This window comes from Salvelinus sp. IW2-2015, unplaced genomic scaffold (assembly GCF_002910315.2).
Source record: "Salvelinus sp. IW2-2015 unplaced genomic scaffold, ASM291031v2 Un_scaffold5795, whole genome shotgun sequence".
In the NCBI taxonomy this organism is placed as follows: Eukaryota; Metazoa; Chordata; class Actinopteri; order Salmoniformes; family Salmonidae; genus Salvelinus; species Salvelinus sp. IW2-2015.
The window spans coordinates 1-15,187 of NW_019947060.1; the positions used below are offsets into that span (position 1 = coordinate 1).

Sequence of the window (15,187 nt, forward strand, 5' to 3'; positions counted from 1 at the left end):
CATACTAAGGGTGAAAGGTGTATATAGTCTCCACAATCAACGCTCCGAAAATCCGGGCATCAGGTGAACGATTCCATAAACGGTGAAAGCTAGAAGAGGCTTCTTGGCCAGACAATCAACAATCACCCCGGATTATCTGGAAGTGTTTCATAAAGGCTGCAGGGTGAAGTTCCACAATCAACAATCACTCCGGCATCTGAAACGACTGCATAAACAGCGTGAACAGGATGAGTTCCACAATCAACAATCACTAGTCCCGCATTCTGGAAGTGAACTCATGAAAAGGTGAAGGTGAAAGTCATCCACCAATCAAGCGAATCACCCGCATCTGGAAGATGATTACATAAAGGGTGAAGGGTGAGTTCCACAAATCAACAATTCACCTCAGGGAAATCTGGGTAAGTGATTACATAAAGGTGAAGGTGAAGTTACCACAAACCAACATCCGGCCGGCATCTGGGAAGTGATTCAGGAAGGGTGAAGCGTGAAGTTCACATCAACCAATACACCCGGCATCTGGAAGGTCGAATTCAATAAAAGTGAAGGGGAAGTCCACAATCAACAAATCACCCGGCGATCGTGGAAGTGATCATAAACGCGTGAAGGTGAAGTTCCACAATCCAAGCAATCACGGCCGGCATACTGCAAGCTGCACTCCTCATGAAAAGGTAAAGCTTGAAGTCACAAAAGCCTCTTCTTTTCCCAAAACACAAACTAAACCAAAGAGCGAAATGCTCCAACTGCACCAGACTGAGACAAGAGGACTAGAGCAGCACACATCAAGTCCAAAAGAGAAAGGAGAAGGTGTTATAGTTACACTTGCAACCAAACCAGTATAACAACATGTAAATCCAAAGATTATCTTGAGCAACCTGTGCAAACTGCCACGGGGTTTTGAAAGAAAATTTCTATGGACACATGAAAAGGTGCAGACTGAGTGGTATAGCGGACTGGGAAACCTGGTAAAGGCACACGCCACCAGGCCTATCTTGGTGTCCATGTAAACCGTCTCGCATGATGGGATAATCAAGGGACTGAAAGAGCCTGGTCAAACTCCCAGAGGGCTTGTGTGAGTGTCACAGGGGAAAACCTGATCGCAGATGGATAATCAAGGGAACTGGGAGACCTGGTAAACACCAGGCTATTTTGTGGAGGTGTCCACGTTACAACCTGTTCCAGATGGATATATCAAGGGGACTGAAACGCTGGTAAAACACCAGAGGCTAATTTGTAGAGTCATGTACACCTGTTCCAGATGGGAATAATCAATGGGGGAAACTGAGGTAAAACACCAAGGCTATTTGTGTTATGTACCGACCTGCTCCAGAGGGATATATAAAGGGACTGTTTGGAAACGGGCAATGATGTGAACAACAAGATGAGGTGGTAGAAGTCAATAAAGAGAGATACATGTATATCAAGCAGTTTGGGGCGAGCCAACATTACAACATCATGGAGACAACAGTTAAAATGCATTTCAATGTTAGCGTTCACAATGTTCTCGGATTTGTATGTTTGTGAAAGATGTTATGTTGGGTCTAAGTTTCACTCTGATGCCGCGTTGTAACCATGTGGGAGGTGGGAATTGATACCAGTTGGTCTTAACGTCCTAATTTGGATGCTTTCATGTAATTTCATCTTCTTGCTAAACGGGCGATTGGCTAATGGCCAACGCAACTGCGTCAACCATAAAGCGTAAAAGTACATCTATCAATCTGTAAACAAATTTAGGAGTTCTAAAAACAGATAGTTTTTATAAATAAGTTTGTTGGCATTTAACTGCAAAAATGCCTTTTGTCATTAAAAAACCGCCCTCATTTTCCTTTCCGGTAGGTGACGTCAGAGGTCACCATGTGGTAGAAGTGGGAGCTCAGGGATGAGAGTTTAGTAATTACCAGTCAGAGGTCACCATTGTTGGTAGAAGTGGGAGCCTCAGGATGATGAGTTTAAGTAATTACAGTCAGAGGTCACCATTGTGGTAAGAGTGGGACGCTCAGGAGATGAGGTTTAGTACATTACCAGTTTAGAGGTCCACCATGTGGTGAGAAAGTGGGAGCTCAGAACTGATGAATTAAGTCTACAGTTAGAGGTCACCATGTGGTAGAAGTGGGAGCGTCAGGATGGAATGAGTTTAGTATTTACCGCAAGTTTAGGAGGTCAACCCTCATGGGTGGACGGTAAAGTGGGGCTCAGGATGATAGTTGTAGTAAATACCCAGTTAGGAGTTGGGTCAGCATGTGTGAAGAGGAGTGGGAGCGATCAGGAGATGAGAATTTTAGTAATGAATCACCAGGAAAGATTAGAAGGTCACCGTATTGTGGACCGAAGTCATACAAGATATGCTGGGCGTCGCAGGAGATGAGTAGTCTTTACGAGCTTAGAGGTCACCAGTGGTAGAAGTGGGAGCGTCAGGATGATAGAGTATTAATAGTAATATACCAGATAGAGGTTCACCATCGATGGTCCACTGCGAGGAGTGGGAGCTTAGAGCATGAGAGTTTTAAAAGTAATTACCAGTCAGAGGTCACCATGTGGTAGAAGTAGGGGAGCTCAGGATCAGATGAGTTTAGTAATTACCAGTGATAGCAGGCTCACCATTGTGGTAAGAAGTGGGTAGCTCCACGGACTGATAAAGATATTTAGTAAGTAACAAGTTAGAGGTATCACCATGTGGTAGGAAGTGGGGAGCTCAGAGATAGGATGATGGTTATAGGTAATTTACAAGACATACACAAGGAGGTCATCCTCGAATGTGTATAGAAGTTGAGGAGGCTCAGGAATATGATTTAGTAATTAGCGGATAGGAGTCGAGGTACCATGTGGTAGAAGTAGGTAGTCAGGATGAAGTGAGTTTAGTAATTATCCTAGTTTGGCAGAGGTCACGCATGTGGGTAGTATATGTAGGGGTAGGCTTACCGGAAATATGAGTTTGTTAATTACAGTCAGAGGTTCACCATGTGGTACGAAGTTGGGAGCTCAGGATGATGAGTTTAAGTAATTACCAGTTATGGAGAGGTCACCATGTGGTAGACAGTGGGAGCTCAGGATGATGAGTTTTTGGGTAATTACCAGTTTAAGGATTGTCACCATGTGGTCGAGAGTGGGAGCTCAGGATGATGAAGTTTAAGTAATTACCAGTTAGAGGTCACCATGGGTAGAAGTGGGAGCTCAGATGATGAGTTTAGTAATTACCAGTCAGAAGGTCACAATAGTTGGTAGAAGTGGGAGCTCAGGATGAATAGTTGTAGTAATTACCAGTTCGAGGGCACTTTCAAGTGGACAAATTTTCCCCTCCCAGTGTTATGTAATAAATTGCCAGTCCCACTTGGTTAACAATGCACATTCTATGGGTGCTCTTCAGTGGTCCTCAATAACTGAGGCTTGTCTGTACGCACGGTCACAATGTCCACTCCGGGGTCATGTGAAAGCCTTGCCCCCACCTAAGGCCATGTGTCCTAAATCATTTCCCCAAGTCGTGTCTTGACTTCTTCTAGTGACCTGTAGCATTACCACCATGACTGTATTTGTTGTGACAGAGACAGTTGTTGAATTTCGTTATTTCAGGATGGGCTTAACCAAGTTGGTTCCGAGCATGTAGTATATTCAACAGTGTTTTGACAATACATTCAATATCTCTGAATTACATTTGCAATTTTGTACCCCAGGGATACTGTACCCTTATTTTCTAGGTGGTCTGTATGCCTGTCGCCCAGTCTGTCTCTTCGCCTGTCCCGCCCGTTGTCCCTCTTCTGCCTGTCGCCGTCTGTCCCTCTCCTGCCTGCCGCCCGTCTGTCCCTCTTCCTGCTGTCCACCCGTTCTGTCTTCTGCTGTCCGCGCCGTCTGTCCCCTCCCTGGCTCTGTCCGCGCGTTTTCCCTCTTCTGCCTGTTCGCTTCGTAAGTGGGCTGTCCCTCTTCCCTGCCTGTCCGCTGGCCGTCTGTCCCTTCCTCCTGTCCCGGGAGGCGCCGTCTGTCCTCTTCCTGCCTGTTCGCCCGTCTGTCCCCCTCCTGCCTGTCCCAACCTTGTGCCCGTCTGTCGCCGCGGGTTGCCTGCGCTCGTTCCGCCTCCGTCTGTCCGTCTTCCTGTCTGTCCTCTCGTCTGTTCCTCTGAGTGTCCGTCTGTTCCCTCTTCCAGCCGCCGGCGGCCGTCTGTCCTCTTCCTGCCTTGTTTCCGCCGTCTGTCCTTACTTCACTGCCTGCCCGCCTCCTGTTTGTGGGATTTGTGAGAATACAAAAGCATCTGACCATGTCAAAAATCTGTCCGCATCTCCTTGCCCCGACTTTTTCCGGAATGTTTTGTATTTTACAACTGTTAATTTGTCAAAATTTTGAAATCTCGGAAAGCAAGAATACAAAAGTAGTAGAGCCTTTCACAACTTAACGAATCCGGGGGCGAGTACATATGATGCTGTAGGAAGTTGTACCCCAGCCAGGTGTGATTGCACTTCTCCTGACTGAAGTGAATGACAGAATTGATGAAGTGGGTGATAATTGTGCACCTTCCATCAATTAACATTTAAGATGAGGCCTGAGTGATTAGGAGGGTGAAAGAGTGACTTAATTTGAACATTAGTGTATTGATGAGTTTGTTAAGACAGCAAATAAGTTTGAATTCCGCATGACTTGGTGTGTTATAACCATACTTTTACATTTTTTACTTTGTACAAGAACAGTATGGGACTGTTTATTTACTACAACTTCTCTCCTTAACTATTTATTCACGGTTTATTGTAAAAGGCAGAACATTTTAAAATGTTGCCAAGCGCAGGCCTTCTAAATAATTTATATTGGGTCGGAAACAATCGATCAGACAACTGATCAGCTTGTTGAAACGAACACATGTTCACACAAAGAGTTAGCCTATAGACACGTTTATAATTGGCAGTTTACGGGATGTAGGGACAAGTAGAGTAATTAGGCCTATTATATATGTCATATTGTACATGATGAATGGGCGCATCGCTTTATCAAATCGCAACATGCAGGTAAAACTTGTGATTTCTATTATAGTTTACTCTGAAAAAGATATTTCTGCACTTTTTATGACACTTACCTTTGATAAATACTGACATTCAAGAGGTGGCAGCTGCTTTTTTTCAGACATGTCAAATTTTTCCAAGAATAATTCGTGCTTCCCATTGTCATTTCAGCTCCATTACCTGCACTCGCAGCATAGCTTCTGGCTACAAGCAGAAATCTTAAGTTACAGTAATTAACACGTAACATTAAAATAATGGCTGATTCTGTTTTGTTAAGTGTGAATGATGGGCGCCAGCAAACAGAAATAGAACGAATAATGGTGCATGTTGATTTCAGTTAAGTTTTTGTTGCGCCAAGGTGAAACGCAAGTACTTGGCTCAAGATTGGCTTCCTATCTGGTGAAAGATGAAACCAGGCCAGGGGTCAGAACTGGTGTTGAAACCAAGTAAATTGCTAATGTCTTTCCATAATCTGGTGAAATGATGAACAACGGAGGCCCAGCGGGTGAGCATCAGCTAGTGTTGAAACTCGTGGACAAAGCAGGAAGATGACCATGGTCAACTCTTCCCCACATCTATATGTAACATCCTGGGCAGACCTTGTTGTACTGCAGAGAAGGCTGTTTTTAGGGGGTGACGAACCTCTCGGAATTTAGGTGAACGAAATAAAGGCGGGAGCCTTTATTTTAAAAACCCATGAAATAAGACATAATGTCAGTTGTGCAGGTGCACAGGAAACCAAGCGCCCCACAAGAACTGTTGTCAGTGCAACTGGATCTTTGTTTAGGAGCTTGTTCACACTTAATCCTCCGCTATGCGAAGCTTGTGTGACCCGAAACTGTAAAAGGAGAACAATTTCAACCTGGTTAAAGTATTAATATTATTATTGTTTAGTTTCTGTTAGAAAGCTGTAACTGACTTTAATTAGACTATAACCACGTTACTAATCACCTGGCTGGTTATAGTGCTTTAATATTATATATGTTTAGTTTCTGTTAGATAGCTGTAACTGGACTTATTAATACTATAACTTCTGTTACTAATCACCTGGCTGTTGAAAGATAATATTATATCTGTTAGTTTCGTGTTAGACAGCTGTAACTGGGCCTTTAAATGACTATAACTACTGTCTACTAATACTACCTGCTGTTATAGGTGATATTATAATGACTATAATTGTTACTAATCAGATGGCTGAGTTATAGATGTATTATTCATGACTCCTAACTCTAGTACTAATGGAACCTAGTAAATCAAGTTTGATGCAATGTATTCCACTGTTAGTGGTTTGATTGTCAGGGAGAGCAGAAATGGCTGTAAGGCTTGTGTGTTTTCTAGGACTGTAGAAACTTATACAAAACATATCCTTGTACTCTCTATAACACATATATTGTTTTGTTATATGATGATAACTCGTCCATTAAATATCCTCGGTATGCTGGGTTAAATAATTTTTACAAAGATTTATGTAGCTATTTATTAAGCATTTATTTTATCAAGCATGTTTTCACACCTGAGGTTGATATGCATCCTGAGCTAAAGAGGCCGGCAACATCTCTAGTGGGTTCTGATCATGCTGAAAGGCCATTCAAACTGATCTGTAGAATCCATTCTCTAGTGGGTCTGATATGCTAAAGGCCTTCAAACGCTGATCTAGATAAAGAATCATTCTCTTAGTTGGTTCTGTATGCTGAAAGGCCATTCAACGGATTCTAGATTTAGAAATCATGTCTCTAGTGGTCTTGATATGCTGAAAGCCATTCACAACTGATTCTAGATTGAATCCATTCTCTAGTGTTATAACTGCTGCAAGGCCATTCAAACTGATGCTGACTAGAATCCATTTCTCGTAGTGGTTCTATATAGCTGAAAGGCATCAACTAACTGATACTAATATTAGAAATCTCATTCTCTACGTGCGTGAGTATCTGAAATCGCCATTAGAACGAGGCATAGATCTGTCTAATGTTACTGATACGAGCATTATGAATTGATCCATTCCTAGTGTTCTGATATGCTGAAAGCCATCAACTGATCTAATTAGAAATCCATTCTTAGTGGTTGGATATGCTGAAAGGCCATTCAACTGATTAGATAGAATGCCATTCAGTGGGTTCTGATATGCTGAAAGCATTCAAACGATCTGGATTAGAATCACATTCTCTAGTGGGGTTCTGATAATGTCTGAAAGCCATTCAAACTGATCATTAGAATCCATTTCTCTAGTGGGCGTCTCCATAACCGATTGATATATTTAGTCGTTCGATATAAGGCCATTCAACTGATAGACTTAGAACCAATTTCTAGGTTCTAAATCTAAAGGCCATCTCAACTGATTGTAGATTAGATCCATTCTCTAGTGTTCTGATATGCTGAAAGGATTTGTGAAGAACCATTCCATTAATCAAAACTCACTATCATACATTAGAATCCATTCTCTACTGGTTCTGATATTGCTGACAAGCATTCAAACTGATCTAGATTAAGATCCATTCTCTATGTGGGTTCTGGATATGCTTGAAAGGCCATTCAAACTGATCTATATTAGAATCCATCTTTCCCCGTTGTGCCTAAAAACAGCCAACTATTAATATGTCCCAGATGCGTCATATTGGTCGAACTTGTGTCCACCCAGAAATGGGACTTTCCTGTTGACGCCAAATAAGAGTTTCTCTTTGGCCCTCACATTATCACCTTCCAGTCCGCACAATGTCATCACCCCGATTTCAATGAATCATTACATTTGAAGGGTGTAACTTATTATAGATGGTGTTAAAGATTTGTTGATATTTTCAATTTCGTCTCCAGGTTTCGGAACACCCAGAATTTGCGTGTGACGAACAGGTGTCCCAGAATGTGGTGTGGAACAGTTGTCCCCGGAACTGTGTGTTGACAACAGTGTCCCCGAATGTGTGTGCGAAAGGGTCCCAGAATGTTGGTGTGAGAACATGTCCCCAGAAAGTGATATAAACACACGCTCCCCTTCCAGCCATTTCAAGCCTGGCCTCTCCCAATTAAGTCCACCAACCTCCTGTGTGGACAAACACAAACAGTAAAATATATCAGGAAAATCACACGTGGTGTGTGTCGGTTGTTTGTTCAGTGTGTGTGTGTTCCTCAGTGGGAAAAGCAGAGAAAAAAAAATACATTAAGACAACGTCGTCCTGAATAATAAGCTGGACTCATCTCTCTCTCGTCCTCTGTTTGACTCTGCTACCACTCCCTCTCTCTCCTTTCCCTCTGTTCTGACTCTCATACCCTCCCTCTCTCTCTCTTCCCTCTGTTTTTTCGACTCCTTCTACCTCGCATCCTCTCTCTCTCCCTTCTGTTCTGACTCTCTACCCTCCCCTCTCTCTCTTTCCCTCTGTCTGACTCTCTACCCTCTCTCTCTTCGTCTTTCACCTCTGTTCTGACTCTCTACCCTCCCTCTCTCTCTCTTCCCGTCGTTCTGACTCTCTACCCCTCCATCTCTCTCCTCCCTCTGTTCTGACTCTCTACCCTCCCTCTCTCTCCTCTCTGTTCCCTCTGGTTCGTACTCTCTACCCTCTCCTCTCTCTTTCCCTTGTCGACTCTTACCCTCCCTCTCTCCTCTTTCCCTCTGTTTCGTGACTCCTTACCCTCCTCTTCCTCTGCTCATTCCCTCTGTTCACTCTCTCCCCTCCCTCTTCTCTCTCTTCCTCTTGTCTGACTCTCTCCCCTCCCTCCCTTCTTCTCTCTCCCCTTTCTGACTCCCCCCTCCCTCTTCTCTCTCTCCCTCTGTTCTGACTCTCTGCCCTCCTCATCATCTCTCTTTCCTCTGTTCTGACTCCTACCCTCCTCGTCTCTCTCTTCCCTCTGTTTCGACTCTCTAAAACCTCCCTCTCTCTCCTTCCCTCTGTTCTGACTCTCTACCTCTCCTCTCTCTCTTCCCTCGTATCTGACTCTCCCCTCTCCCTCTCTCTCTCTTTCCCTCTGTCTGACTCTCTACCCTCCTTCTCTCTCTCTTACTCTGTTCTGACTCTCTACCTACCCCTCTCTCTCTCTCTTCTGACCTTACCTCTCTCTCGACTCTCCACCTGCTCTTCTCTTATGTGACTCTCTACCCTCCCTCGCTCTCATCATTCCCTCTGTTCTGACTCTCTACCCTTCCCTCTCTCTCATCTTACCTCTGTTCTGACTCAGACTACCCTCCCTCTCTCTCTCTTACTCTGTCTGACTCTCTACCCTCCCCTCTCCTCTCTTTCCCTCTGTTCTGAATCTCTAACCCTCCCTCTCTCTTTCTCTACCTCTGTTCTTGACTCTCATACCCACCTCTCCTCTCTTACCTCTGTTCTACTCTCTACCCTCCCTCTCTCTCTCTTCCTCTGTTCGACTCTCACCCTCCCTCTTCTCTCTTCCCTCTGTTCGACTCCCTCCCCCTCCTCTCTTTACCTCGTTCGTGACATTCTCTACCCTCCTCTCTCTCTCCCTCTGTTCTGACTCTCTTCTCCCTCCCTCTCTTCTCTCTTATCCCCTGTCTGACTCCTACTCCCAATTCCCAGCCTGCCCCTCCCTTTCTCTCTATCCCTCTGTTCGACCTCTACCACTCCCTACTCCTTCTCTCTTCCCATCTGTTCTGACTCTCTATCCTCCGCTCTCTCTCTCCCCTCAAGGGCTCCAATCCTCTATTCTGTTCTGACTCTCTAACGCACCCCATATAGTTATACACAAGACTGCGGACAACAAGGCATAATAATCCTAAGCCAGACTTAACCTGATTGAACAACTCTGGGGAGGACCTGAAAATAAGCTTGTAGCCAGCAACTGCTCCCATCCAACTCATACAGGTTGAGAGATCTGCAAGGAAGAATGAGAAACCTCCCAAATACAGGTGTGTCCCAACTTGAGGTCATACGCCAAGAACGACTCAAGGCTGTAATCACTGCCAAAGGTGCTTCAACCCAAAGTACTTGAGTTAAAAGGTCTGAATCTTATGTGATGATGACTATCAAGCTTTTGATTTATTAAATAAAAAATGACACACATAAAACTATAACAGTTTTTCTTTGAGTAATTCTGCGGTTACTTGGTGTACGGAATTGATGAGGGAAAAAACATACTGTAATCCCATGTTGGAATAAGGCTGTAACGTGACAAAATACTGGTGTAAAAAGTCAAGGGTCTGAATGCTTCTGAATGCTGTAATTCAGTATATTAGCTCTCTCTCGTCTGCCTTGCATGCTTGTTTTCCCATCACTTCACTTGTTTAACACTTGACATCCAAGTGTGGAGTGTCCAAACTGCACCCGTTAAGATAAAAGCGAGAGATCACGAGGAGAGAGAGCAGAAAGAGGAGAGCAGGAAAAGGGAAAAGGAGCAGACAGAGCAAGAGAGAGACAGAGGGAGAGAGCAGGAGAGGGAGACAGAAGAACAGGAGAACAGAGGAGCAAGGGAGAGAGAGAGCAGAGAGGGCAGAGAAAAGGAAAGCAGCACAGAGGTCAAGCAGAGGAGAAGCAGAGGGAGAGAGCAGAGAGGGAGAGAGAACAGAGAGAGCAGAGAGAGAGAGCAGAAAGAGAGAGAGAGCAGCGAGGGCAGAGAGCAGAAAGAAAGAGTAGAGAGAGAGGGAGAGAGTAGAGAGCAGAAAGCAGGCTGAGAGAGCAGAGAGAAGAGAGTGAGGGCAGAGAGCAGAGAGAGAATAGAGAGCAGAAAAAGAGCAGAGAGAGAGCAGAGAGTAGGCTGAGAGTGCAGAGAGAGAGAGCAGAGAGCAGGGAGAGCAGAGAGAGAGTAGAGGGCAAAGAGAGAGAAAGCAGAGAGCAGGGAGAGCAGAGAGAGAGTAGAGGGCAAAGAGAGAGAAAGCAGAGAGCAGAGAGGGCAGAGAGAGCGAGCAGAGAGAGAGAAAGCAGAGAGGGCAGAGAGAGAGAGCAGAGAGAGAGCAGAGGGCAGAGAGCAGGCTGAGAAAGCAAAGAGAGAGTGAGAGCAGAGCGTGAGAGATAGAGCAGAGAGAAGAGAGATGGCAGAGAGAGCAGAGAAAAAAGAGAGAGCAGAGAGAACAGAGCAGAGAGAGCAGAGGGAGAGAAAAGAGAGGGCAGAGAGAGCAGAGAGAAAGAGCAGAGAGCAGAGGACAGAGAGAGCAGAGATACACAGCAGAGAGAGACAGCAGAGAGAGAGAACAGAGAGGGCAGAGAGAGAGCAGAGAACAGAGAGTGCTGAGAGAGAAGAGAGAAAGCGAGAGCAGAGAGAGAAAGCAGAGAGAGCAGAGACTGAGATAACAGAGAGAGAGAGATAGCAGGGAGAGCAGAGCAGAGAGAGGGCAGAGAGAGAGAGCAGAGAGAGAACAGAGAGTGCTGAGAGAGCAATAGAGCAGAGAGAGCTGAGAAAAGAGAGAACAGCAGAGCAGAGAGAGCAGAGGGAGAGTGAACTCTGTTGCTATAGTAACCCTGCATCACAACACTCCACATATTTAATTGTTTTGTATTTTCATTTCATATTTGTTTCATGTTTCAACCAGTCGCAGGTTAACGTCAACCTGACAGAGGAAACGTAACATCAATAACCAAACTGTTTTCACAATTAACATGCTTTTCTTGTTTCAAGTATGTTTTATTATGAAAAGTACAATATATCCTTGTATACTTGTACAACTATGGAGCGTATGTCCGTATATAATTATACAATTTGTTTTTCAACATAAAAGACAACAAATTATCACATTGGTATTTTAACAGTATTATTGTCACAATTATAGGAAGACACGCATGTGTGTGTGTGTCCTGTGTGTGTATCCAGTGTGTGTGTGTACTTGTGTCCAGTGTGTGTGTGTGTCCTCCAGGTGATGTGTTGTGTGTGTCCAGTGTGTCTGTGCTGTGTCCCATTGTGTGTGAGAGGTGTGTGTGTGTGTTCAGTGTGTGTGTGTGTGTGTGTCTGTTATCCAGTGTGTGTGTTGTTGCAGCATGTGTGTGAGTCAATTGTGTGTCAGTGTGTGTGTGTGTGTTGTCCGAGTGTGTGTGTGTGGTCCAGTGTGTGTGTGAGTCCATGTGTGTGTGTGAGTCCAGTGTGTGTGTTATGTGTGTTGTGAGTCCAGTGTGTGTGTGTACTGTGTCCAGTGATTGTGTGTGTGTTGAGTCCAGTGTGTTGTGTGTGTGGTCAGTGTGTGTGTGTCTTGTGTCCAGTGTGTGTGTGTCCATGTGTTCTGTGAGTGTGTGTGTGTGTGTGTCAGTGTGTGTGTGTGTGTGGTGTCTGTTCCAGTGTTGTGTTTGTCCATTTGTGTGTGCGTGTGTGTCCAGTGTGTGTGTTATTGTGTATGTGAGTCCAGTGTGTGTGTGTTCCAGTGTGTGTGTGGTGTGAGTTCCAGTGTGTGTGTGTCTTGTGTGTGTGGGTCCTGTGTGTGTGTGTTCCAGTGTTGTGTGTCCTGTGTGTGTTGTGTGTTTGAGTCCAGTGTGTGTGTGTCTTGTGTCCAGTGTGTGTGCCTGTGTGTGTTGTCCAGGTGTGTGTGTCCATGTGTGTGTGTGTGTGTGTGTGTGTGTGTGAGTGTGTGTGTGCATGTGCGTGTCCAGTGTGTGTTTGGTCCAGTGTGTTGTGTGTGTTGTGGTCCAGTGTGTGTGTGTGTCCAGTGTGTGTGTCCAGTGTGTGTGGTGTGTGTGTGTGTGTGTGTGTTGTCCATGTGTGTGTGTGTGTGTCCAGTGTGTGTGTGTCTTGTCCAGTGTGGTGTGTGTCTGTCCAGTGTGTGTGTGTGTCTGTCCAGTGTGTGTGTGTACTGTCCAGTGTGTGTGTGTCTGTCCAGTGTGATGTGTGTTCTAGTGTGTGTGTGTGTGTCCATGTGTGTGGTGTGTCCAGTGTGTTGTGTGTGTGTCCTTGTGTGTGGTTGTCCAGTGTGTGTGTTTGTGGTCCAGTGTGTGTGTGTGTGGTGTGTCCATGTGTGTGTGTGTCATGTCCAGTGTGTGTCGTGTTTGTCCAGTGTTGTGTGTGTCTGTCCAGTGTGTGTGTGTCTAGTGTGTGTGTGTGTGTCCAGTGTGTGTGTGTGTGTCCAGTGTGTGTGTATGTGTGTCTGTCCAGTGTGGTGTTTGTGCAGTGTGTGTGTCAGGTTATTATTTCAGGGACACTGAGGAGTCATCATGAACCCTAAACCCTGGATAGAGGGGCTCAGTGAATGTGGAGGTGAATGTGATCAGGTGGGTCAGTGTTTCAGAGGAGGCTCTATAGAAGGACAGCGTGCCGGCTGGCCAGTCCAGATACACTCCTACTCTGTGGGAGCTGGAGGAGAGGAAGTCTATGGTAGTGGAATTATTATTATGCCAGGCAGAGTAACTGTTGTTAATGCAGAACAGACTCCAGGACGTGTCATTGTATCCAAGATAACAGTCATTATACTCTCCTCTCCTGCTGATTCCTTTATATGTCACTCCTATAACAGCCCCCATTATCCCACTCCACTCTACCTCCCAGTAACAGCGCCCAGTCAGACCCTCTCTACACAGCACCTGTCTACAGTCCTCAAATCTCTCTGGGTGATCAGGATACAGCTGCTTCTCTCTCCTACATGTCACCTTTCTGTTCTCCTCAGACAGAGGTGTCTGTTTACTGTGTTTAGGTCCAGTGTGAGATCACAGACATCTGATGGATGAAACCAGACACAATATTAGAAATCATCATCATTCACATTAGAATGTTAACTCACTTTTCACTAATTCATTTCATGTAGATGTTTCTAGGTATCAAAAGGAGAAGTTAAGGTAACTTGAGACTTGTTGAATGATCATATGTTATACTGTATGGTAATATAAAACACACTTATTCCCATTAATTACACACACAGACGACACACACACACATTGTCAAATCAACTCTTTGTAAACTTTGGTGTCCCTGATTTCTGCTTCTGTAGAACTACAGCTGATATTTAATATGACCAAGTAAGTAATGATGGTGGTCTTTGACTTTGACTTAACTTGAATTAAGACTTATTCTTAGTCATATTCTTCACAGCAGTCACTCACATTTTCTAAGCCCATGTTTCATTGTGTTCTCTTCACCATGTTCCACACTGTAGCGGTAAGCAGAAGAACAGACAGTCATTGAGGGATACACCTGAACACACACACACAAACACACTGAACTCACACACAGTCAGCATATAACTTTGTCCAAGTGGTGGTCAGAATGTTTGTCTTAACCAGCCTGATAAGTCAAACATGTCTGATATGAACATTGACATAAACCCTCTACATACTTGAGTTTCTCCAGTCTGCAGTGTGGATCCTCCAGTCCAGCAGAGAGCAGTCTGACTCCCGAGTCTCCTGGGTGATTGTAGCTCAGGTCCAGCTCTCTCAGGTGTGAGGGGTTTGACCTCAGAGCTGAGACCAGAGAAGCACAGCCTTCCTCTGTGACTAGACAGCCTGACAGCCTGCAAAGAGTCAAATCATATTAAAATCACACTGATATTCTTTGGTGGTGAAAATAGTGACAGTATAACATTTTAACATTTTTATTTATTATTTTGTTTGTATTTTTTCTAAATGTTCAGATACATCAGTGTCCTGAAACCTGCAATGTCTATTCTTAAATGAATGTATCGTTATTACATTTTCAAATTATTGCTTGTAGATACAAACATATATTTTAGAAATATTTGAGTAGACTGTCCAGACCAGTTTAAAAAGCAGTATCAGTCAAAAGACAGACAGTGAGGTATCAGATTTAGATTGTATTGAGTATACAGTCCACACCATATCTAATGACAGTGAGGTATCAGATTTAGATTGTATTGAGTATACAGTCCACACGCATATCTATAATGAAGTGAGGTATCAGATTTAGATTGTATTGAGTAACAGTCCAACCATATCTATAAGACGTGAGGTATAGATTTAGATTGTATTGAGTATACAGTCCACACCATATCTATAATGACAGTGAGGTATCAGATTTAGATTGTATTGAGTAACAGTCCACACCATATCTATATGACAGTGAGGTATCAGATTTAGATTGTATGTAAACAGTGTTCACTCAAAAGACACAACGACTATGTCCAGTTTGAACACGTTTACTAAACCGTATTACACAATACATGGTTCATGACACTCAGGCAGGTCATCAACACTGAACTCCCAGGGTACTAATAACAGAGTGATATCACCGTAGTAACAGAAATATAGGGAGAGCTTAAACATGAACTTAACAATCTCCCACTTTGTTCTTAATAGAAAATAAAACAAAATAATGAAATGTCAGTATTATTCAAGTTCCAACCCCCG

General features: G+C 44.2%; 1 long non-coding RNA gene and 1 pseudogene across 2 annotated transcripts; one reads left to right on the forward strand and one right to left on the reverse strand.

Annotated features, from left to right (window-relative positions):
- The first annotated feature begins 1,838 nt into the window (after positions 1–1,838).
- Positions 1,839–3,203, forward strand: LOC139026779 (uncharacterized). Of its 2 annotated transcripts, none has more exons than XR_011478722.1 (4): positions 1,839–1,904; positions 2,524–2,540; positions 2,969–2,994; positions 3,186–3,203. It is a non-coding gene; the product is annotated as an uncharacterized lncRNA (long non-coding RNA). The 2 variants fall into 2 exon arrangements; XR_011478721.1 differs by lacking the exons at positions 2,524–2,540; positions 3,186–3,203 and adding exons at positions 2,090–2,106; positions 3,129–3,153.
- A 9,707-nt stretch (positions 3,204–12,910) lies between these two features.
- LOC139026780 (stonustoxin subunit beta-like) overlaps positions 12,911–15,187 on the reverse strand; it is an 11,828-nt pseudogene continuing 9,551 nt past the window's right edge.